General features: G+C 39.6%; 1 protein-coding gene across 8 annotated transcripts in view; it reads left to right on the top strand.

Moving 5' to 3' along the window:
* The window catches only part of LRRC4C (leucine rich repeat containing 4C), an 846,136-nt gene that overhangs the window by 158,023 nt on the left and 672,405 nt on the right, over window positions 1–15,708 (top strand). For 6 of the 8 annotated variants that reach the window (XM_073348031.1, XM_073348035.1, XM_073348025.1 and 3 more), the window contains exon 2: window positions 6,479–6,531. The exons of the other annotated variants lie outside the window; for them this stretch is intronic. The gene's annotated coding sequence lies outside the window, so the exon portion shown is untranslated. The remainder of the gene's footprint in view (window positions 1–6,478; window positions 6,532–15,708) is intronic. 8 annotated transcript variants of the gene reach the window in all.

Below are 15,708 nucleotides of genomic sequence, written 5' to 3'. Positions count from 1 at the left end.
AGGTGATCTGAATATAGCTGGGAATATGGGGGCTGTCATATGTAAAACCAAGAGTAATGTAGCCCTGCCTAATAGCTTTCTGATGCAGGATGAATATTAGAACCACAAAAAGCAACCATTTAAAAAAAATCCCTGATCTTTATTCATTACCCAAATTTATTTAACATATTTTCCATTCTGTTATTTCTAGCCGAGTAGCACAGATGGAATGTTTGGGGTAACGATAAGCCCTGTTGCTGCTAGATAGTTGTGATGGTTAAGTAAACACAGCAATCCTCATTTAGTCACTGGATGGGTTCACCTACTTGGAAAGGCTTGGGAAACTAAAAGCTATGGCTTGAAGATTTCTCAAGGATGGAGATGTGTTGGAGGCAGCTTGCTCAAAGTTGCAAAACTGTGGATCATACAACTGTATATTAGGTCTCTGGAACCTGCTGTTTCCAAGACATGCAAGAACACTGGCATTGGTCCACTTTTTCTGTGGAAGATGGAAACATTTTATCTAAAGACTGTAACAGTCAATGTCAAACTGTTCATATCAAGCTACTTTTTCCTAAACTGCCATTCACTATGAACATGCACTCATATAATAATTAATTGCCGCTTAAGTGGGTTAAGATTCTTTCTTTGCTCCAATTGGTTCAATAGATTCATAAAGTTTAAGATCAGATGGATGACTGGATCATCTAGTCTGACCTCTTGCATATCACAAGCCATTACATTATAGCTTGTTACCCTTGAGCCCAATAACTTATGTTTAGCTAAAGCATATCTTCCAGAAAGGCATGCAGTCTTGATTTGAAGACTTCAAGTGACAGAAGAGACATCGCTTCACTTGGTAGTTTGTTTCAATGGGTAATCACACTTACTGTTTTTAAAAAATGTGCCTTATTTCTAGAAGCTGTGATTTCCTTTATAAATAAGAGATTCAGACACAGTCCACTAACATATCTGTGTTCCGTGACTGAGGTAGTCACCCTGGTAGGGCGAGATGAGTAAAATGCTGTGGCTAATTTAGATTCATACTGTACATTTACCATATGGTTCAGTGGATATGATTCTTCCCTTTTGAACAACAAAACTAATTAACTTCCTACCAGGACTTGGACAGATACCTTAGTGTGGCTGATACCACGATCCAGAAAAAGAACACTGCACAGTTGGGGAGGTGTGTTCCTTCACAGGAAACAGTATGCTGAGTTTCCATCTGTCTATTTTCAGCAGTTAACCAGTGTATAAAAAATATCTCACAAGAGGAAAGTAAAAGGGGCAATAACTTCAGCATCCCAGCTAATGATCCATCAGTGAATCTACCCCTCATGCTGAAATCTGCCCCCCTCTCCTTTTGGATGTACAATATTGTTCAATGCAGTAAAACAAATGAAGAGAAGAGACCAGGAGACTAAAAGGCCAATGGATTATCTGTTAAGCAGCCCAATCTCAATATGCCTCAATTTGTCTAATGCTTGATTTATTGCCTTTTGTGCAAAGGTCAGAAACTGCCATACTTTCCTTTGTGGTCCACCTCTCTTTTTACCAGCTCCATCTGGTTTGGGTAGATCCAAGCCATGACCACTGTGGACCACTTTATCAATTGACAGTTACTCTTTGGAAATGACTTTTAATCAGCAGAGAGCTTTGACAATGGAGACAAGGAGAGGAATGTTTTGAAGGTTAAAGGCAAATGACTTGGGAAAAGCTAATCTGGTTAGCAGAGGACTAAGAGCCATCTGTAGTGTGCTCAGTATATGGGGCAGATAGCCAAGTTTTCTCTCCAGCCGTAGCCTGTTAGGAGGGGGAGGAAAAAAAAAGCCAAGGCTGTAGAGTTTCTGTGGAGCCTCTATTCCCCCCCCACACACACACACATTTGGAAAGTCTGCTCAGTTCCCAATGGGTTAAGGCAAATATAGCACTGTACATTAATAAAAAGCTGTTAAAAGCAAGTCTGTAACACCAACATGACTCTGTCCCTCCTCCTCCTTATTAAACATTATGATTCAAGTGGACCCTTATGCAAGGGATGCCTTTTATTTTTCATTAAAATAATGTAATTACTAGTAATAAAAGTGACTATGAAATAATATGCATTGCCTGCTAATTTGTTCTATAATTCTTGGCTTTTGATAGGCTTATAAAAGGCAGACCACTGGCCTCCTGGTTGTATCCTTGACAAGGGTTCCTTAAATACAGTCAAGACAGTCCAAAGAAAATTAAAACATTCCCCATCTGCAGTTTATTCACTCTTCATGCGTACATTGGCCCTCCAGTCCCCAACCCAGTACACTGTTTCTGTCCCTTTAGTTGGAGGTTTCCTAGTGACCTTTGCCAAAGCTGGGCACAGTTCAAAGTCTCTTCAAGGACTTGTCTTTCACACCCTCTGTTTTCTGAGCATCCCCAGTGTACTGCACTCACCTGCTGCTCTTTGTAGGGAAACGGCTAGTCTCCCACAGGTGTGCATCCTTTAGTAATGAGTGTTGGCTAGCCCCAGGCCTTCTAGCCATTAATGGGCAAATAACCCACTGATGTAGGAATATAGGCCTTTTTTAGCCAAGAGTTTCAGTGGGCTATATTGTGTACTCCATTTGTAGACTACATTGGAAAGCCTACACTGTAATATTAGAAAAAAGATCTATAAAATATGTGGTTTCTGCAAAATTTTTGCAGAAATGAATTCATTTTTCCACCAGGGAAAACCAAAATGAATTTTTAGTTTGGGATAGGGCCAATGTGAATTGAAACTTCTGGGTTTGTATAACTGAATCAAAATGTTTTAATTCAGGATCAGTTAGATGTTCCCCAACTGAAGAAAGAATCCGAACCTCCCTGCCCCATAATTCCTCCTTTCTGGAAGGAGGTCTTGTGATCTCACTTCTCATATCCAATTGTCATGGGGTCATCAACGCCCTTGCCAGCCAAGCAGTGGCACTCATTGCTTTATTTTCCTTTGGGGGTGGATCTTCAGACGTTGGTCTGTTCTGCTGATGTCGTTTAGCCCTATGGCCAAGTCTCAAACTTACTTAATACCTTCTGGGGTATCAAAAGCCCAACTAAAGGGTCCCAGCAACCAAAAGTTTCCTTTGCCTTTTGAAACTTCTCTCTGCCTATCCTCGGGACCTTGTTCCCAGCTCCTTTCTGGGCTATCTTTAAGAATCTTTCTAGCTCTGGGACAGAGCACCCAGACTACTTCCCTGGAATACTGTTCTCAGTCTCTGCTGGTCTCTGTTTCTTTTGTCTTTCCCCACTCATTATGGGGCATTGGGTACTGAGCATCCTGCAAATACAAGCCCAGGGCCTTTTACAGGAGCCTGCTCACTCATTGTGGTTCTGTTCCAGACTATGCACTCTCAACGTTGTTATAAGGCCTGTGTGTCCATTAAACAGTTTGCTGATCCCCTTAGCCCTACCCCCTGAGGCTGGGGGGAAACTAATTAAATCTGTCACAGGTGGGTCTGGCCCCAACTCTGCTGAATGGTAGAGGGTGCCTCATGTCTGCTTTTTCTTCTTTGACTGGGCTCACTTGTTGGATACGTATTTCCCAGTTCAACTGCTGTGGTACATTAGGGAAGATGTGATTGCAGAGCCTGACCCATAGAAGAAAATGGAAGCATGGGGGCACCTGAACTAAAATTTCTCTGTAGCACCACAGTGCCTCTGAAGTTCTGGTAGTTCCAGGTATGGGTGAAATGAAACTTATGTTCAGAAGTCTCTAGAGAGTACTTGGTTTGGAGGCCCTTTTCAATCTCTTAGAGATCTAGCTGAACCCTAATATGTTCTCCAATACATTTACTTATTTATATTCTTAATGGAAATGTAAAATTGCACTTTTCCCCTTTTTTTTTGCATTAGCTAGTCATATTGAACCAGCTGGGATGACACAAAGGTGGCAGTAAATGCCATGAGAGAAACTAAAAAAAAAACATCTCCTAAATATCTTCAGCCTCCATTTGTGCACAAAAACATGATAGGAGAATACACAGAGCAAGAAAAATAAGAGCAGAGGAAAGAGCTGGAGAGGAGCAGGAGGTTATTTACTGTGTCTTGGGTCCCAGGTAGAAAATGCATATAACAGGCAGTTGACTGTACAACAAATTAGACGCTGTTAAAATCTAGGCATGAGTTGTGCCAGATCTGTATGTGGCCCTGTTTGTTATGTCTGGCAGAATGAAATCGACATGAGGGCCATGTCACACATCTCTCAAGTTCTGAATATGAAAATGGCAAGACGTCAAGCCCCACCCACCGTAAAAGATAATTCTGAAACAAACGTGCAGAATCTCAGATAGCATATTCTAATCTGCAAGGTGGGTTTTGGTGAGGACCCTGCCTTATATTAAAAATCTTGGCCACCTAATGAAAAAAGTCAATTAAAAGGATCTATCGCTGTCAGACAAGGTAAGCTAGGCGAGTCGTATAACATTTAAAAGAACTCACTGAACTGTGAAGACTGACGTTTGAGTCATAAAACCAGACTTTGTTTAACAAAGTTAATACATTTTAAGCTTGTTCTGTCTTAAGATTTAATAAAACTGGAGCAATGAGTGATTGCAGAATTGAAAACAGATTGGCTTGCATTTCAGACCACATCAGGTTTAATTTAACAGAGATATTAATTTTGATTTTTTACATTAATAGATATGGAAGGCGATTGTGAACAATCTGTCAGTTTTACCATTCATATGCACTGCACAGAAGGTCTTTAAACTACCTTGAGATGCCAAGTAATTAGTTTCATATGCTTCTTGGTACCTGTAGTTGATGCTTGTTGCAGAAAAAATGTTGGAAGCCTGAACTTTTCCCTCCTCTCTCCACAAAAACAATGAATTATAAAAATATGTTGTTGCTACTAAGAAACTCAGAGCAGGATTTGTACCTGAAATGCCAGGTGCACTGGAGACATTGGCAATGTTGGGATGTCACATTCTAACTACTTTCCTCCCACTAGTCCACCCAGCTTAGCAAGAACACTTCCCATACCTTGACTGTACTTCATCCTCTTCTGCAGTGGTCCGTAAGATTTCACATGCCAACCAAGCATAAGTGGGTTCTGTGCTTGGATAGAAGATTTCAGAATAACTATTTAGAGGCTGCAGGAGGTTGTGCCGGTGATTCAGTAGTTGCCATTATTTGTTGGGATTGTTGAACTGATACCTCAGCATGGTGCTAGAGGGTGCTGTACTGCTTGAGTGATACCACCTTTCAGAAGAGAAGTAAATCATTAGGGCCAAAATGCTCAAAAGTGACCACTGATTTTGGTTATCCTATTTCTTGGATGCTCGGTCTGAGAAACCTAGGAACTGGTCTTGTAAGGGCTCAGCAACCATAACTCTATTTGAAGTCATTGGGAGCTGCAGGTGTGGAGCTTGTCTGAAAATCAGACTCAAAGTTTGACAGCTGGGGCACCCAAAATCAGTGGCCACATCTAAAAATATGGACCAAAATATCACCAGTTTGGCTTCTTTTTGGGGGAAGGAGGTTTGATGAGGATGAAGGGTGTTAGCCCATGAATTAGACACACTCTACCTGGGTAATTCTAGAGCTGGTTAAATAATGGAGACAATATGTTAATTTATTTGCAGGTTGATGACAAATATCAAATAATGGTATATGATGAATTTTAATCTGAATAATAAACCAATTTATTCATAAATAATTTATTCATCGGTTGATCGGGAAAATGTATTGTATGAAATAGTCTTGACTTCCATGGCTGAGTGAAATATTCTTGGCTGCTGTTCAACCAAATTACATTCTGCATGGTGTCTGTATTGCCTCTGTAGTTTCAATGGGATACAGTACTACTTAAAAAGGTGAATTGCAAAACACTTTCCAACAAATATTCAAACAGTTTTTAATGAAGTTGTTTTGACTCTTTTTTTTAATGCTCTTTTTAAAATTTTCTTTCTATGGACATTATAAAAACATTATTGCTTGTAACTCAGTATTAACTCCAGTTCAGGAAAACAGCCCTGTTTCAGAAGAGGGCTTAATCACATGCTTAAGACCTGCGTCAATCAATGGAACTTGAGTACATACTTCAGTGTTTCCAGATTTGGGCCCTTTTAACTTAATATTGGAATAGAATTGTGGAATGTCAATTTTGAGCTTGTACTCAAAATATTAACACTGGAAACCTAATTCTAATATTTACACTTATCCAGTTGGGAAGTGAAATAATACCATGTGACCTCTGTGTCCAATCAGACTAATAAAATTTATCTTTTGGTTACTACTTGCAAAAGATTTATTTAGAGCAAACTACAGAACAAGAACTGTTTACCAAAGTTATTCATCAAATGAGCAGTTGGTGTTTTCATCTTGCTCCAAATAAAGTCTACATGTGTTGTAGAAGGTTAAACTTTTCCCCTCCGTACAGTTTGTCTTTATTATTTCAGAAATTAATAACATAAACTTAACCCTAAACTTTTTCTGTGGTGCTGGTTGTTGTAGGATATCTCTGACCTTAATTTCCTCTTTCCAGATCCACCTTTCTCATTTCCTGGTGGAGTTCAGGAGCTGCACTAGCCACAATGAGTAAGCAAAATTTTATCACCAAGTTGATGATGATGCAGGGTTCTAACTCTGGCCAACAGGTGGAGTTCGAGAAAAAACCTGCATTCCTGTGTGGTTGTATATCATATTTCATGGAATGTTGTTGCTATTCCTGTTAGGAAAAGTTATGGTAATCTATGTGTATACAATATAGATTGCAATGTCCTGGCTCCAGTGTTTGCCACTGCCCTCTGCTGGATATAATCAGAACAGATTAACTGTGTACCTCAAGTGCTATAGTGCCAACAGCTAGAAGAAAATTTCCTTTATCTTAAGTGGCAGGCATTAAGAATCCAGCTGTTGTCATGAGTGGCTGTGTTCTGCTTACTGTCAATTCCCTAGATGGTTATGGATATGTTAGCTTTTAAAAGAATCGTGTGTCTGTTCCAGCAGTCTTGCAAGATGACTAATATCAGGACTAGGAATCTCTTTAAATAATTCCTCAGAGGTGTTCCTGAGCACTGGCTTGATCATTTGGATTCTGTCTACACTAATCTACATTAGCTGTTGTGGTACTGATGACAACAAGCGGGTGTGAGCCTCAGAAAAATAAGAATCATTCAGAAACTTCAGTCTGGTAGCTGGAAGAATATTTAGAAATAGAGAATACAACCAACCCCTGGAGTGACATTTTATCTCCTGCCTAAAATAAACATAGAGTGACTGTTCACCTTGGGGATCCAATATTTGTTCTTCCTAATACCAGGTTTGGGTCCAGTGCATAGGTAAAATGCAGATTGTGTCTAACATGACCTTAGAACAAGCATGTCATATAATTTATGCTAAGAATTAAATTCTTTAGCTAACTTATTCTCAATCACTTTTCTTTATGCAGTGTCCTCTATTGGCTGTGTCACATTCTGGGGTGCAATCTACACCAGTGAGGGGTTGTGTCATCACCTTCCCTGTAACCCTGGGTGTCTTAATTGCTCTGTTGCTGTGACTCGCAGCTCAGACACCAACAACCAGCAGACAAGCATGCAGTATCCCAAGTGTTTGAGTGCTATGCAGCCCTGGTTCAATGCTTTGACTCCAGAAACCATCCTATAATATGACATCCCCACTCTGGTTTCCACCAGCTTTGGTTACACCTGACAAGATCACCCCAACACTCCCCAATCCCGAATTTTCCCCAAATTGTGTGCTCTGCAAGGTCCAGCCCTTTCCTGGACCATTCAGAGGAATGATCAGGTTTGTTTGCTCATTTAAAGACACAATATACAGCAGTTTGCCACATTATCTGGAGTTAACATTTACTTCCATTCAAATACAGCACTGGTTTGGTTTAGATTAAAAATAAAACCAATTTATTAACAAAATAGTATAGGTTAAGTGATGCCAAGTGGAAGGAATAAAGTTAGAAAGGGTTACAAATAAACAAGAATAAAAATATACTTTTTAGTGGGTAAGACTTAACTCAGCAAGCTAAGGCCTTGGCTTGAAGTACATTTCTACCCAATCTTTGGTTCCCAGCACCTTCAGCCCCCTTAACTGAACCGCTTGCAAGAGCTCTAGCCCCTTTATGTCTGTCCAGTGATGGATGCCAAGATGGCTTCTACTTCTCCTTATATTGTCTTTCCAAACTCACTGTGTTATCCCCAGACTTAGGATGACCTCACACTGTTCTTCCTTTCCTGAAGACTTTCCATCCACTTGCTGATTTGTATGTAAATAGAGCTTCCATTGTTTTGGGTCACACCTTGCTTAAATTCATTGGAGAAAGGTAGATATCTGTGAGAGAATCAGTTTCTCGGTATGTTTTGGTCACAGACTTTAAAACAAAATATCATTAAGTATCCATATTTTATATAGTGTTAATACATACATATCACAATGATATTAATCACTAGGTTGCCATTAGCTTTCAGAAAAGACCTGACACACTTCTATTATACAATAATATTGTATATAATCAGTTGATTCAATTAATTTCATTTGATGGTCAGGTTTCCCCTCAAGAGGCAACCTCCCCCCTTATAAGTGTGATGTCTTTGTTTACCTTTTACATAAATGTGCTTTCATTGTCGCTGCTTGATGACAAGCAAATACACATTCCTTTGTCTAAAGCAGATTGGGTTTATGCACTGCTTGCCAAACACATTTTAAGAATATAATTTCAGCACATACTCATAAGTCTTTATACACACCCTGTAAATACACCATGCAAGAATAGTAATGATCAGCAAATTTGTAGTTTTCCAATGATATCGTACATGACACAGAGTACTGCACCACCGATGGGCCTGTGTGTCATAGGCTGAACAAATACAATGAAGACATGCTCCATGCTCTGTGGAGCTCACTATCCTCTGCGCTTAAGTTCTGAACTCCTACAGTAGTTAATATTCTAAACGCCATTTGAAAACTGGGATTACAAGCACACTGAAGCTGTACAGCATATTGTCTAGCTCTCGTAAGTCTTGACTAACACTCTGAAATGCAGTAGATTTCTCTTGTTGCAACAGGATATAAAATTTAACTGATCCTTTTGTTTCATGAGAAATGGGGCCTCAAAATGGTCACCGGTCCCTCTTGCTGAAGTGCCATTTGGGCATTGCTCCAAAAATTAATTCAGTAAGCTCCGCTCCTTGGACCAGTGACATTTTCAATCTCTAGTTTTGTATTATTTTCTTTATTTAATTAAATGTAGTTATATCATGCTTGCTGCAAAGAAAGTGAGAAGTAGACTGAGAATAAGTAAAGCAAAGATGTCAGAGCTGTTGAAACCTAACAATTATTTATTGATTCACATAGCATCTTTCCTAGGGCTCATGTACACTGACAAAATTGTTGCTTGCTGTATGCTATAGATACATAGTCCATTTCACCCAACACCAAAATTGAGAGGCAAGCTGCAACCATTATAATGGCACTTGAATGCTACCTAACAATTTAGGAGCTACAGGGGGGGGAAAAAGATACTTACAATTAAATCAGTAGGGAATTTTAGGCAGAGAGAGTGTAATTTCCATACTGTAATTCAGCTAGGACTTTGGGGCACAAATCTTCCAAAAACTGCATAGGATCTTTAAAGACTAGGAATATAGTCAGGACCTTGGTTTTATATTTCATCCAAAAGACAGCACCAGCAATAGCATGATGTCCTCTAGCATGATCTTGACAGAGAAGAGCACCATGCACTCAATTGCCAACATCATTTCCTGTAGCATCTTGCTTTTTCTTCTCATGCAGCTACCAACCTGGCTCAACTCTGCTTAGTTTGTAAACTGTAACAAGAGGACAGCCTGAGATGGCATGGCTGCAGTTGCTCAACTCTCTCAGGCTAAACTTTCCTGCCACATCACCACTTTAAGACAAGAACATTGTTTAGGTCCCTACCTTGCAGTGAGCTGGGACAGAATCTCGGTGTTCTTCTTTCCATTTCAGACCAGTGACCGGTTTGTCAGTAACTTCCTTTTCTTCATAGCAGATGCCAACTTGGCACGATGCAAGCTTCCTCTGAACTAGATGCCACTACTGTTTCCTAGACTGGTAAACAGGGAGTTCTTATGTGAGTAAATGCAGCTGGAATCCTCTTCTCCCCCCACCCTCTCTGGGACTAGAGAATATTACCTCTTTGACCCACCGCAGGCTGCTGAACCGTGGAGCAAGAACACAGAATTTCCTGCCAAAAGTGAGCCTTGTGCACAGCAGTGCAATCTACCACAACTAAAATCCTGAGCTAACTTGGAACTACCACTTGATTCAATTAGATTAGTATCTGATGCTCAGTTCTGCATAGTAGCTATGCATGTAATTTGGTTGAAATGATGCGTGACATACAGCTCTGCCACCCATCTCCCTTCCATTTTGATTTCCTGTTGCAGTTGATTGAAATGACTTCCCTGGTCTAAAAAAAGAACATTACGATTTCTCCTCTCCCTCCTCCCCCTTTTTTAAACTTTTACTGTTGCTTCTGAGACAATTAAGATAATTCAGCCATTTAGAAAGCAACAGTCACGGTGGTCTTAGAACCATTTACATTTTTAGTGTTAAAATGCAATAAAATGCCATTATTGCCTACTGGAGTGTTAATGTTCTCTTATTGTGTTTGGGCTGTAAAGAATGGCTGTGTTACGTCTCTGTGTGTATAAGGAAACTTGTTGCTAAGACCAAAGAGGAATGAAAAAAATTATGTGTCATTTGCCCTAAAATGGTTAATTTTTTTAGGTTTCCAAAGAGTCATTTTCTTGAGAAGGAAGGTTAGTTGTGCATTAATAATAACATTTAAATAGTGTATTTCAACAGTAGATCCTCAGCTGCTTTACAGGCGTGGGCAAGCATTAATATCCCTATTTTACAGATGGAGAAACTAAGGCACAGAGATATGAAATAACTTGCCCAAGTCAGTTGCAGAGCCTTGAACAGAACCCAGGTTTCCATGACTCTGACTCTAGTCCCTATGCACCTGCTCATCTTGGCTAAACATGATGTTGAACTTTCTGTCACCTTTTCCTAGTTATCCTTTCCTTTATTCTCTGAATCCCCTTATTCTTTTCTTTTCCTTCCCATGCCCTCAGTCATTGAAGAAATATTTAGTTTCATTAAAGCCTTCTTCTGCACCCACTGAGGCCAATGTGAATTTTGCACTGACTTCAGTAAAAGCAGGTTCAGACTCTACAATAGAAATATTCTGCAATATCTTAAAAGAAACCCAACTAAATAAATGTAATTCACATGTTATAAATATATATTTCTAATCCAATATTTAAATCACTGTGAAGCTTTTTATAATGTTTTACAGTAATGGTTCAATGCTCTACTCATGTGAATAACATAAAATATGAAAGAAACCTATGGTTAAGAACATAAGAATGGCCATACTGGGTCAGACTAAAGGTCCATCTAGCCCAGCATCCTGTCTTCCAACAGTGGCCAATGCCAGGTGCCCCAGAGGAATGAACAGAACAGGTAATCATCAAGCAATCCATCCCATCACCCATTCCCAGCTTCTGGTTATTTTTGACTAATTCTTTGCCAGAGATTGCTTTTGTACAGGTGTCTGATAACTCTTATTATGCATCTCCCCCACTGTCCACCTCCTCATCACCCCAACCCAACTGCAGTGTGGGGAGAGGGAAGCGATTAGCATTTGGGAAAAGTCTGGGTTGGTTGTTAGGAATGAATTAGGGTCTACAGAACCAGCAGAGATAGCACAGCTAATCTAAAACCCAGGTACTGCCTTGTAAATGTGACTGTACTAAAGGAATTTTGATTAAATTCATAACCTACTGGAAACAGAGACAGAGACGGACTGATCCTTGCATTTGCATTATGGCACAAATGTGGGCATGTCTATATAGCAAATTAAGGTGTGATGGTAGTGTGCATAGGCATACCATCGCTAACTTTAATTTGTCTAGCACACATAACAAACCTGTGAAGACATGGGGGCATCGGCTTCAGCACTGGCTAGCCACCCCAGAACAAGCCAGCTGGGAACCCTATGCACATTGTGCTGCTAGCCTTTGCTGATGTCCATGCCGCTACATCTTCACTGCTATTGTTACCTGTCCTAGCTACATTAAAGCCAGTTTGTGTACGACTACCTGCATTACAATTATCTTTTGCGGTGTAGACATACCCCCCTATGTAGCCTTATATCCTCAAAGAGCAAGCAACATACTGGAAAAAAACTACTGCACCCTGCTTTCAATTAGAGCATACTGCATCGGACTTGTTCACTCTATCCTCCATCTCACTGGGGACTGACTTACTTGTAATGTTCTAAGTGTCTGGAATTTAACTGAAAGATCATACTTAGGGCAGGCTTTTCTACACACACAAGTTGTAGTTACAGTGGTACACAATATAGTTAAAGACTATAGAGTGTAGACACAGCTATATTGCTATAAAAGTGCTTGTGTGTAGAGCTTATTCCGGCACCGGAAGGGGACTACGCTATATTGATAAAAAAAATAACGAGGAGTCCAGTGGCACCTTAAAGGCTAACAGATTTATTTGGACATAAGCTTTCGTGGGTAAAAAACCCCACTTCTTCAGATGCATGGAGTGAAAATTACAGATGCAGGCATAAACATACTGGCACATGAAGAGAAGGGAGTTACCTTACAAGTGGAGAACCAGTGCTGACAAGGCCAATTCAGTCAGGGTGGATGTGATCCACTCCCAATAATTGATGAGGATAAAAAGCACTTTTAGCTGGGTACAACAGCATTCACACTAGGGCTTCTACTGGTATAACTATTTCTATAAAATAAATTACACCCTTAACTGAAATAGTTATGCTAGTACAAAAACTGAGCTCAATAATGGGCATCATCGACTTGAAGAATTAACTGGATTTGCTAGCCTTCTCAGGGCCTGTTAGAGATGCTGCTAAAGGGATTCCTAATGGACAGGTTCTGACCAACAAGCAGAGTTCTAGCTCATCTGATTGTTCCTGTGTTGTTTTCTTTTTCTCCTGTATGTTGGTCTCTCATCCTTCCAGAATCCATTGTTGCTATGGGTTTGGAAGAAGGGAAGGTTCACTTTAATTATTTTTTTAAAAAAAACAAATGCATATTTGTGATTTTAATTTCACTTACCAAACCAGTTCCCCCACCCCCATCAAAATGATCAGTGTTCAGAGTAAATTGAAACACCATAATGAGAGCCAAACTTGTTTCCCAGTAAAAATCTAGCCTATTCACTCGACAAACATTATAGAAGTGGAAAGTATTATTATTATTATTAGATGTTCTGTGTCTGAGACAGAAGTGTGAGGTGGCAGTTGCTACGGAAACTAGTACAAAATTGCTATTAACAGCAAATCTCCTTGTAAGACAGCTGTCACTTCTGACACATAGATTAGGTCTATCCTCATTTGTGAGGCTCTTTTAGAATAAATACAAAGTTCTTATGTTTTCCATATTTATGATGGGAATTTTCCTTTGTCAGTGTCACTTTGTCACCCATAGGAGCTGTGTAGCCTTAATGGAGTTTATATAGTTTGACATATAAGTTCCTTCCTGTACTGGAGTGATGTTTGCTCTCCCAGGCTGGTGCTGCAGAAAAAGATTTTCAGTTTCACAAGTACTGGAGATAATGACAACACATCATAGAACACTGAAGGCTTTTGTTGCCACAGTGGCAGAATTCTAGGTTTCATAGTTATGCTAGGACTGCTGCCTTAGACTTGTGGATCTTTTTGCTATTCCAGTAGCTCCTGAAACATGTAATATGTGGAGTTGCCATTGTAATTATCTTCTGTTAGATGATGTCCTCAGCCATTTGTAATTTAGCATGACCAGACTTGAGGCTGTCTATGTCCTTCAAATATCAGACAGAATGTCCACTGTTTTTCCATTGTCTCCCTATCATATTTTCACTTCTCATGTAGAAATTTCTTTACCTTTCATTAATGCTGAGCCCATGCTATGGGTCTGTCTAGTGTCACATTCCTTTGCTTCTCAAAGCCCTTCTTCCTGAGCCTCGTGACCTGGAAGATGAGAGAAGCAGATACAGAGAAGAAAGCTTTCACCGTCAAGGTTGTGAACATATTGACCAAATAGCCTCAATCAAGAAACTTAATCATGGGTGTAAATAACTTTTTATAACTGGTGCAGTAAAGGTATATCACACCCTCGAGTTGTTCCCTACAAGAAGTCTATTTGTTTTAGCCAGGTCTGATAGGGTACAGAAGCTTTCTTCACTTTATTCTCTCTTCCATCAGAAATCCAATGGCCCATCACTTCCTGTGCTCATCCCTTCCTATTTTTTAAAGCCCTCTCCTTAAGGAGAGCAGTTTTTGGAACCATACCCCCTTGATGTGATCTGTGGTGGATATGCATGAAAATTTTCCTTGCACCCATTAACTGTGGGGATTAAGTTTTCTGATTTAACTCCCATTCTTAGTTTTTGGCAACAAACTTTTTTCCATCTGCCTCAGAAAATTTCTCCTTATGTAGTTTTGGGCTTCCATGTGAATGAGCATTTATGCCCACTGATTCTCTATCCAAATACCTTATTTCCCTCTCCCCCCTCTCTATTTTTAACCTGGTAAAATATGCCATAACACTGATTGTCTGAAATTTTCCTCAGGATGGGAGAAAAGGAATCTGAATTACAGTGATTACAGTGTATAAGGATCTTCATGGGGAGAAAATGCGGGGTACTAAAGGGCTCTTAAATCTAGCAGAGAAAGGCATAACAAGAAACAATAGATGGAATAGATGGAATTCAAATTAGAAATAAGCACCATTTTTATTATAGTGATTAACCATAAAAAAGCATGAAGGGAAGTGTGAGTTCTGATCTCTTGATGTTGTCAGATTAATACTGGATGTCTTTCCAGAAGATAACCTTGCATTTGGCTAAAATATTTGGGCTCAGTACAGGGGTAACTGGGTGAAATGTAATAGCTTGTCATATAGAAGAGGTCAGCCTCCAGGCTAGTCAATTATTTCTTGTCAAGGTCCAAATTTCTTGATAAAAGTCCAGACTCCAGAGAAACATTTTTCACACCACAATAACAATAATGATAATAAGTACATCAAATATTTTGTGATCCGTTCAAAAGCATCTGGTGGTCTCGATTTGACCTGCTGTCTGCCTATTGACTAGCCCGGTCTAGACACTTGTGCAGAAGGAAAACACTAATTAATCAGTTAATGGTAGAGATTATGTAATAGGATGAAATCAGTTCAGCAGCACAGATGCCCATTAGAGGTTTGCATTTAATGACTAGATAAACATTAAAACAATCATTTAATTATATTCAGAGGTGAAAGACAGTATTTTGTTTTGATTTAAGGCAGAACTTTTCATATGACTGACAAGGCAGTCAGCTCAGATTCTTCTGCTTCTGATACTGGTGACTGGCATAAACATTGATAATTAATATCATTTGCATTATTAGAAGTTTATTTCAGTTACATTATGGTTCTATCTTGAAGTGGAAAAGAGAGGTTTGGGATTTGAGAGGCAGCTGCCAATTGCATGCACTGCATTTTGTTTTCTGCTTGCTGTGCTTGGTTGTTTTTTTTTTTTTAAACTATTCAAATTTGAGACCAGAAGATGTCAAATATCTTGCTCCCAGGAGGTGTGTGGTGCCAGGGTTAGAAATCTGTGCGTGATTGCTACACATCTCTGACCTTTTAGCTTTAGCAGAGTGTGCACAACTAGGGAGAACAGCACTGAGGGAATTTAGTGAGAAAA

This window comes from Lepidochelys kempii, chromosome 6, assembly GCF_965140265.1.
Source record: "Lepidochelys kempii isolate rLepKem1 chromosome 6, rLepKem1.hap2, whole genome shotgun sequence".
Taxonomy (NCBI): Eukaryota; Metazoa; Chordata; order Testudines; family Cheloniidae; genus Lepidochelys; species Lepidochelys kempii.
The sequence above is the reverse complement of the archived record's forward strand: the minus strand, read 5'-3'. Positions and strand labels throughout refer to the sequence as shown.